Source organism: Papilio xuthus, unplaced genomic scaffold, assembly GCF_000836235.2.
Source record: "Papilio xuthus unplaced genomic scaffold, Pxut_1.1 DF827777.1, whole genome shotgun sequence".
Lineage (NCBI taxonomy): Eukaryota > Metazoa > Arthropoda > Insecta > Lepidoptera > Papilionidae > Papilio > Papilio xuthus.
The window spans coordinates 4,423,353-4,432,913 of record NW_013530872.1 but is presented as its reverse complement, the minus strand read 5'-3'; positions in this window follow the sequence as shown (position 1 = coordinate 4,432,913).

The window sequence follows — 9,561 nt, the reverse complement described above, 5'->3', positions numbered from 1 at the left end:
ACTAAGCAGGCGACGTTACGTTGCCCACCGATACGGAATAGGTGGCAAATAAAGGAGCGCCCCCGTCGCACCGAAATTTGTCATTCTTTTGTTTATAGCGCAATCAAATGAGATTGCATTTGTAAAATGGAAAGATTACATTTTTTCATTCAATTTATTACACCTTGCAATTTTTTAAGTAAGAAATTTTAAGATTTTATTAAAGATTCTTGCTTGCATTACTGACTCATCCTCGATGAAAATAGAAGTTATCGCGTTTATTGGTTTACAAAATTAACTTATACTCTTTGTTAAGGTGTTAAATGTATTATAGATTCTTTTGTTCCTACCTTAAGCTATATTTTCCTTCATGAAGATTATAACCACAGGCCAAATAAAAAGTTAGGATTTTCAAAAATGAAGTAAAGCTTGCAAACATCGTACAATCCGAATGAAACAAAATGGTATACGATACGAAAAACGTGAAAAGCAAAGAGTGAGCTCAAAGGATTATACTAATAGACTTAACGTCCCTGGATATAATCCGTTGACGGGTTTTGTCGTATTGATCGGATCAGAAATCGGATTCAGTGACCTTTAACTTTTTAATATGTAAGTTTTGCTCAAGTCAACTGTAACTTAGTGTCAGATATTTGATTACGTCGGACTAAACACAATTGAAGGTACTATCGATCTAAAAAATCTAAATTACTTAATTTACTAATATTACATTTTACGTTTTAGTACAATTAATTAACTATATAGCTTTGGTTTCTTCCTCCATTAAAAAACTCTTTGTTTTTCTAAAGTATCCTAGACATTAGTTTATTATTCCTTTAATTTCTATCAACAACTCAAATCGAATAAAAGTACTTAAAGCTAAAATATCAAACCATTAAGCAATAAAGTGCTTAGTGATGAGCAATTAATAAAAGGTGTAAGTTAATGTGGTTAGCATGTAAGCTAGTCTGCTTACCGGCGGCGCAACAACGTCTAGACTGCATGCGTCACCCCGCAACCCCCATGCCCGCAAACCCCCTCACGCAACTCGCTTTCAAAACAACCGCACTTTATTTGTACTACACTCTATTTACATAAAATAGATACACGACGATAAATTCGTGTGACGCGTTTTTTCACTTTCACTTCACTATTGATAACGCCCAAATAGAGAACAGATTTTGGGTTAAATCATTTTGTGAAAGAAAATCGAAGATATAAGGTTATTGGAAGGGCGGGACTTAGCGGAGGAGCTTAGTCACAAAGTAATAACAAATATGACAAAAAAATTTCGATCTATATTCTAGTGAAAGTCAACAGCCCTTTGTTTTATAAGAGTAATTCCCTATACTGAGTATTCGATTATAATCACAATTTTATAATTTAAGTGTAGATTCAAGATGCAACCAAGAACAAAGAACGACATCGTCTTACGTTTTATGAGGTTTTTAACACAAAAATACACACTAAAACTCTCAAAGAATAAGCAAAGAAAGCAATTAAGTTCAGCTGTTAATTTAAATAATGAAGTTATTTTAATTGAATAGAGTAATTTCCATTTCAAGGTATAAAATGCAGAAATTAAATATCCGTATATTTTTCCTTAAGAAACGTAGCTTCGCTGCATTTTATAGAAGACGTAAAAAACAGAACTTTTCACAAAAACGTCTCGCATCTGTTATTGCCACCAAAACTGTAGACAATACCTAGTGCGTCATAACAAATTTCTAGAGCTGCGCTTACTTCGTGCAAGCCCTGGAGACCTAGGGGGGCATGGGGAGACAGCCCGAGGGGGAGACCGCCCACCAGTTCCCACGCAACGACCTTTGTGCCTCGGCGATGCACTTTGACAGACTTTACTAATTCAATAGATGGACGCTGTGCGGCTTGGGTATTTCCTTTGTGTTAGAATATATTTAATTACGTACAATTTATATATGTACAGTATATGCGACAAAATTAATTTCCTCGAAATTCTTAGGAAATTCAACATGAAAACTTTGTGCAAAATTTTAAAATATCGACTTGAGTTATGTGGTTATTGGAGCTCTTTGTTGGGGACGTCAGATTACTTTAAGAATTTTAGCTGACGTGGGCGCAATATTATTACACAATGTTATTTTAAGCTAATTTCGGTTACTAGATTTTAATAATATATAATTTTTTAAAACTAAAACAATTTTTATTAAATTTTGAAATTTTAAATAAAAAATCTAAGTATTTTGACCATACTTTCGAAGATCCTAAACCTGCTATAATTCCTTAAAAAATATATCGAAAAACTTAACAAAGGCTTAAGTACTAAACGTACGTGTTAAAGAACATAATTAATTGCACATAATTAATTAATAGTACTTTCAAACCCCACATACAAAATACCAACACGCTGCATGACGTTAAATTCTAAAGCGTAGTTAGACAACGTCGCAGTCTCAGGTTTGTGATAACAGAAACCCTAAAATGAAGGCTTGAATAAGGTAACGACGGGGTGGCGGGTGTGGGTGGCGCGGGGGCGTGCGAGGGGCAGGAAGGGGGGCTCACTTGTTTTGGTCTGTTTGGTCCTCGCGCGGCTCCACAAAGACGACGGCCGATCCGCACACTAATTCAACGGAGATCGATAGTGCACCCGCCGCCGTAGCGCCCTTTTATGCCCACCTTATAATGAAGCGATAATTAAATTGCTTCGCTTGTCAAATCGCACCTTACAATTACGACGAAGAAAGTACCTACTCGAAGAATATGTTTACATAAAATATTTCAGAAGTTACCTATTGAATAATTTCAGTACCACTATCTATTCAAGATTACGGCTATATCTTACCTTTGTTTTACATGTTGCTAAGCTAAATAAATTATTGGTTAATCGAAAAATATATTTTTACATAATGTAAAATTACTAATTTGGATAAACAGAATTAATCCATGATTCAAATGATACTTATTACATTTTGTAAACCTTCGAACAAAGAATTGCAATTCGTTTTCAAAATTCCATTTTTACACTAATTTATGTGTTTTTAAAACACAATAAAAATACCATAATACAAAGTAAAAAATAAAGAATATGGAATAAAACATATTTTGTGAGACACAGTACGAGAGTGACTCATTAAAATCCCGCTGAAGCCCATGTAATGCACTCTACAGGGATGACAAATAAAAACCACATTTCAGTCCACGTTTGGAATGCCTCCACTCTGACGGCAGTCGAAACTCCCGACCACCGTATTGATTAGTGATTGGAACGGATACATGAAACTGATGGCTCGCCCCTGCTGCAGAATTAGATAACTTTACGTCTTAATTCACATCAAACACAAACTTTTAAAATTCCATTGCAAAATAATGTCATATAAATTTTCATTTTTGTAATTAGTAAATGGAAAACGTACCTGTAAGTATGCTTTGAGTTTCCCCTACTATAAATTTTCCACAATTTGTGTTAACATTCGAATCAGAAAAAAATGCAGAATTAGCGTAACAAAGAAACGTAGCAATTAGTTAAAAAAAACCTTAAGTATTAAAAAAGTATGAAAGTCAGGAAAACTACGGATGATTATCCTGTATCCAAGCTAAAAAAAAACATGCAAACTCAATTTCAATACTTTACCACCAAATTCTTAAAAAGGCGTCTACCAGCCCTGACACTACTATTAGCATTAGTTTATTTACATTACCAAAGAAAACAAAGCTCTATAACAGAATAATGAAATCAAAATATTAATTTTCCATCCGAGGCAGCGCGCCGCGTTTACATAAACATAATACAGCTGCAAGTTTGTTCGAGAAAACTTCAGAACGACCTTGGAAGGTTACGCTGCGACTTGCACTCAAGTTATATTAAAAGCGACTTCTACGTCGTATCTTTTGTTTTAAGTCGCATTAAATTAGAATTAATCTGCGCAATACACTATTCGCTAAACTTATAACATAGTGAAAGGTTAATTATAGTTAAACATAATCATTTTACATTTGTTTTATTAGCGTTAGCGAATAATATTAGAACCAATTGAATACATAAATAATATATTTTTTTTTTTTATATCATAAGGTGGCAAACGAGCGAGCGGCCACCTGAAATCGCTGAAATAGCGAAGTGACCGTTGCCCATAGACATACGCAATTGCATATGCGTTGCCTACCTTTAATCGACGGAGGAGAGGATGCACAGAAAGAAAATATTTTCCCTTTCCATGCATCCTCTCATCCAGAAAGTCCACTTCCACTTCCCATCCTTTCCTTATAAAAAAAGGGTGGTAAGGGAAAGAGGACTAAATAAGGCCTCCGGGACGCACACTCATCAGACGAAACGCGGAATTGCTTCCACTTCACGCCTATCTTCTGTGTGGTCGTGGTATTTCACCGGGCGAGCCGGGCCAATTCGTGCGAAGATGTTAAAGCGGGCTCTACCACTGTTAAAATATGAACAAAGGAAATTGCTCTTCAATATTACATGCGATGTTAGGTTATGGTCCTTTATGTTAAAAAAGTAGAATACTCGGAATATTCGTGATTTTTAAATTCAATAACTATAGTGATAGGGAGTTTAGATAGGATCGGTAATACTCTTTGTCTACGCAGATACACAGTTGCTCGAGAATACTAAAGAATACTTTTTTATCTACAAATATGTTTCAACACATTGGAATTAATTTAGGTAAAGCGAAATTTTGATTTGCATTTAAATGAAACGAAGCATTTTCTGAAGTAATCCGAAGCCAATAACGTCGGCGCATCGTTCCAAAATTGGAATCCACAACAAAGGGACGTCAAAGAAACTAGCAAGTGCACGCGTGCTCGCCGGCATAAAGAGCGACGGTGCGCGGCTTAGGAGCCTCGTGCGTCCATTACCCCCACCCGCCGGGGGTTCCGAAAGTACGGGGAGTCCCCACCGCCTCACACCCAAAGATGCATCCAGTTCTGGACGAAACCGCACTGCCGCTTGCACAAAATGGTAATGAGTTTGAACTCTTATTTATTCAGCTGATAGTTATTGATTACTTAAACGTTTAATTTGAAACCGAATTGTTTAATTTGATTATGGTAATAACTGAAGGGTACTTCAGACTAAAATATGTCCTCAACATAGTTACTCCAAGGTTTAAATTTGTATGCAGAAAACGTATTTAGCGTGCAAACTCATTAATTCTTCATTAAGAGACAGATATTTTTTTTAACAAGAACGTAATGTTACTTATGAATTTATTGACCATTTATCATAAATACTTTGGCAGTATAGCTAGGATTTAATATCCGAATGATGAATCGTCAATAATCATACTACTACTACTACTACTACTACTACTACTACTACTACTACTACTACTTCTTCTTCTTCTTCTTCTTCTTCTTCTTCTTCTTCTTCTTCTTCTTCTCCTTCTTCTTCTTCTTCTTCTTCTTCTTCTTCTTCTTCTTCTTCTTCTTCTTCTTCTTCTTCTTCTTCTTCTTCTTCTTCTTCTTCTTCTTCTTCTTCTTCTTCTTCTTCTTCTTCTTCTTCTTCTTCGCAAACATAATAACGCATTAATTACAACCTCTATGTCTCTAAGTCCAAAAGATTTACATTACGATACAGATAAATTAAATAGAAGTGATTAGAAGAGGACAAACACCAAAGATATTTATCGGAGGTAAGCACGACATGCCCCTGCTTCGATAAATCGCATTACGTTCCACGTGCCAAGCATACATTTTTAATCTTGTTTCCTTTACAATATCCGCTTTAAAACCATCCAATGTTCCTGCAACGTACCACACTGACATACGAAACAAAAAGGTATCCAAACGTTATAAATTATCTTTTTTGTCTTCTTTGTTTTGAATTATACAAATTTTACTAACATTTTACCTACCAGCAAATTTGAATCTAAAGATTAGCAGCAAGTGAAAAAATTTACATATGTAATAGGTATAGTAATGAAGCCACTGAAATATACAAGAGCGCGTTAGTCGACTAAAACTTTTTAAACTTATAAAGGAAGCAGTAGAAGGACAAAAAGCCGTGTGCATATTCGTTGGTACAATAATGTCACCAAAAACAAACAGAACATTTCGCGGAACGTTAATAACACTCACGCCGGCATCCATAGCTCTTTTCATTCGGTACGAGCCGTGCAGGCTGTGTCAAAGCACGTAATTAGTATTTAGGAAGGTGGTAAGAAAGGCGAGGTCGTGGGCCAGACGTCGGGTATCGATCCACCGACCTGCCCCACACCCGCCCCCCGGGTGGCTGCAGGGGGCCACGCACATCGACCCACCAATTGACACACTTAAGGTAATACTTTGCACTTACGATGTCGCCATTGCTCTTGCCCAATACACTTTTTGTTGAGAAAAACGAGGAAACATTTTCCTTTTTAAATCCACAAACAACTGCTTTACACGATACGAACAAATATTCAGTAATGTAATCGTAATGTTAAGCATACTTACTTTCACCTACTGTTACTTTTATTATGCAATTTCCGTCATAAATAATCACTTATTTTAAATGGACTAACTTTTGCATGGCAGGTATAAAGCTGGCAGAAATAGTTGAAAGTTACAGAAAGCTCGACCCAGTTGGCTTTGAGCCCGTCTGTGGGTCGTAACAGCACATATAGAAGTGAGCGGCATTATTTAACCTTGAGCTTAGCGAATTGCTTTGCACTTTACTGTTTATTATCATTGTAAAGTGCCAAAAATGATCCAGATAATCCAGATAACTGTTATGTTTACACAACAAACGTTACTTTTAAAAGCGTAATTCCCCTTCTCATCCTTTTTGGAGGGACAACCAAGGAAGATAAAATAATGTCTTTATTTCCGTTCCCTCCTTTGTCCAATAAAGATTGGACGCGGATCTGCAAATGTAGAAATGTCTATGGGCAACGGTCGCTTCACTATTATGACGAATTCAAGGCCTCTTGTTCGATTACCACCTTTGCTTTATAAAAAGATCCAGGAAAACTATTCTAAAATTGTATTTAAAAAAAATCTCGGGGTTTTTTTTTCAATTCTAATAAAATTTCTCGTATTTTACAGTTAAAAATTCAACAATGACATTATGTGAGTAATAATGGTTCCATTATTTGATGAACATAATTAAAAATATCCCTTACAGGTCTTGCGTATTAAAAATAGATGTCATAGCACTTACAACTATATCGCTTTTCTCAGTTTACCTTATTCCTTTAAATTTGATTACGTTAACTTTTCTCTGTAGAACTAAAATTCCTCTTTCTTTATAAAGGCAATTTCCGGCAAAGAAATTATGGGTGAAAATGAGCAGAGCACGCAGATTGTCCGGAGCGACGGTGGTGCAGCGGGGCCGGGGGGAGTGGAAGGCAGGGGGTGGACAGCGGGCGCTACAGGGTGGTGTAAAATCACCCGCAATCATTTATAGCCCAAACTACACCTTCAGAATTACTACTTGTCACTAAATTCACTATCTTAAAATATAACTTTAATATGAGGGATATTTTCAAGTGAATTGCATTGTTTTGATATAACGCAGTATGCTTACAAATTAACTCTTACTTTCTACTAACCGTTATGAGACTTTTTACCGTTACTATTAAATAAAATAAATATGCCTTAAAACTATACTAATTCTATAATCGATTAGTTAATAAAACTTCTCTACTTTTAATAATTAAAATACAAAAACAAAACAAAAAAAAGTAGGATATCAAAGTTCAATACTGGTCCAAAAGAAATATAGTAATAATTTCGAAGAATAATTCGGCGCGGCGCAGAAACTCGTCTCGTAGATGCGCCCGAGGTCACGTGGTGAGACTACGGCGTAGCTATTTGTGTCAGGAGCCTGCATCCGTGACCCACTTCCCGACACCCCTTTCCGGGGCCCGCTGCCGTATATTTTGGTCTAGGTTGTGTCAAGCCTTGTTATACCGCCAATAGAGATTTATTTATGTCGCTCTGCATTACTAAATTGCTATCATTTTAGATTAATTGAATTACAAATGTTGAAAATTATTTTTGTAAAAGAAATATTAAAGTGAAGTATAAATTTTAATTTAAATCTCATCAAGTTTGTGCTAATTAGATTGAATGAGGGTTGTAAATAAATAGTTCAAGTAAGTTTTTATTCATCTTCACGAGAGAAATATTATGTCGCGACTAAACTACTATTAAATTAAATGAACATACTTTTATTACCTTATATTACATTTAACGATTATTTATTACATTTATAAAATTAATTCATTCATATACATATGTAAAGATAATAACATAGAAATTAGATTTCTTCAGATAAGACATAATTTAAAAGTAGTCAAATAGCGATAATTTTACACAAAAATTGTGATAAGCGACATCTTTACCGGATTGGGTGAAACATTAGGAATATGTGATTTTCTTCCCAAGAAATAACAGATAAAGACAGCTTAAAGGACACTGCCGTAATTTATGAATACTGAAATACTCAATATTATCAACATTAAGTAGAAAAATCTAGGTTTATTATGTTTCTAGGTTTATATTATTTGGTTTTAAAAACCTAACTAATTGAACTACCCATAGTAAAATGTAATATTTTGTTATCTATTTAAATTGTATCCGTAGCGAAGTAACTTTCGCAGCGATTATAATTAAATGCAATATGCATTTAAATCGGACAAAAATTACAAAGCGCATTTTCCTTAGATTATCGCATACGCGGCAATCGCGCACGAATTACCATGAGTAATGAACGGTTCGCGCCGCCCCTGTCACGATCGTCTCTAATTGCTATATCTAATTAAACAGAATATCATCATAATTGCACAAGGCGCGACGAACCGACCGGCAAGTTAGACGCATCGCTCGCGTTTCAATAATAAACTTTAATGAGAACCCACCGCTAATACAATGTTCATGAATCTTACAATGTCGTACTTTTTTAAGTTACAATTTTTTTTAAATGGTTGATTGATATTACGAAAAAAATATAGTTATAGGTCATCTAAGTGACTTAAAAAATTTGGGTTCAATAAAAGGCAAAAAAAATATGTGTTTTACTGCACTTATGAAATCTAGCTGTATACTAAGAATATAAAGACCGGACATCGTGAAACATAGCTGTCGCCCGCGTCTACGTTCGTGCGGAATTAAAAAGAATCTCAATTAGTAGCCTTCTCCTTCCATATTATGTTCTACATCTATACCAAATTCAAGCGAGATCCGTTTAGCCGTCCTAGAGAAACTTAACAAATACCATCTAAACTTGTAACCAGCTCCCTCTGTTGTTAGAGTTAAAAAATAAAAGTCAAATACGAATTATTTTTCTTGTCTTTATAAAGTTATTCAACTTCAACTCGGATCTCAAATTGCCAATTATGTTATTTGAAGGCGTCTATCTTATCGAATTTTAAATGAAACTAACGTTTACTAAAAAATCAAAGGACCGTAGGCCCTATGTCCTCTCTAATTGTATTTACTATTTTAAATAAATATATCCAATGATTAAATATCGTCATTTGTTAAGGATAATAAAAGAACACATAAGGTACGAATCATTTACTCTCAATTGTGGTTTGTCCTCGCAATTAAGGCAAATTACATAAGGAATCATTTATTTCAATCAAAATATTTACAATGTGTCAA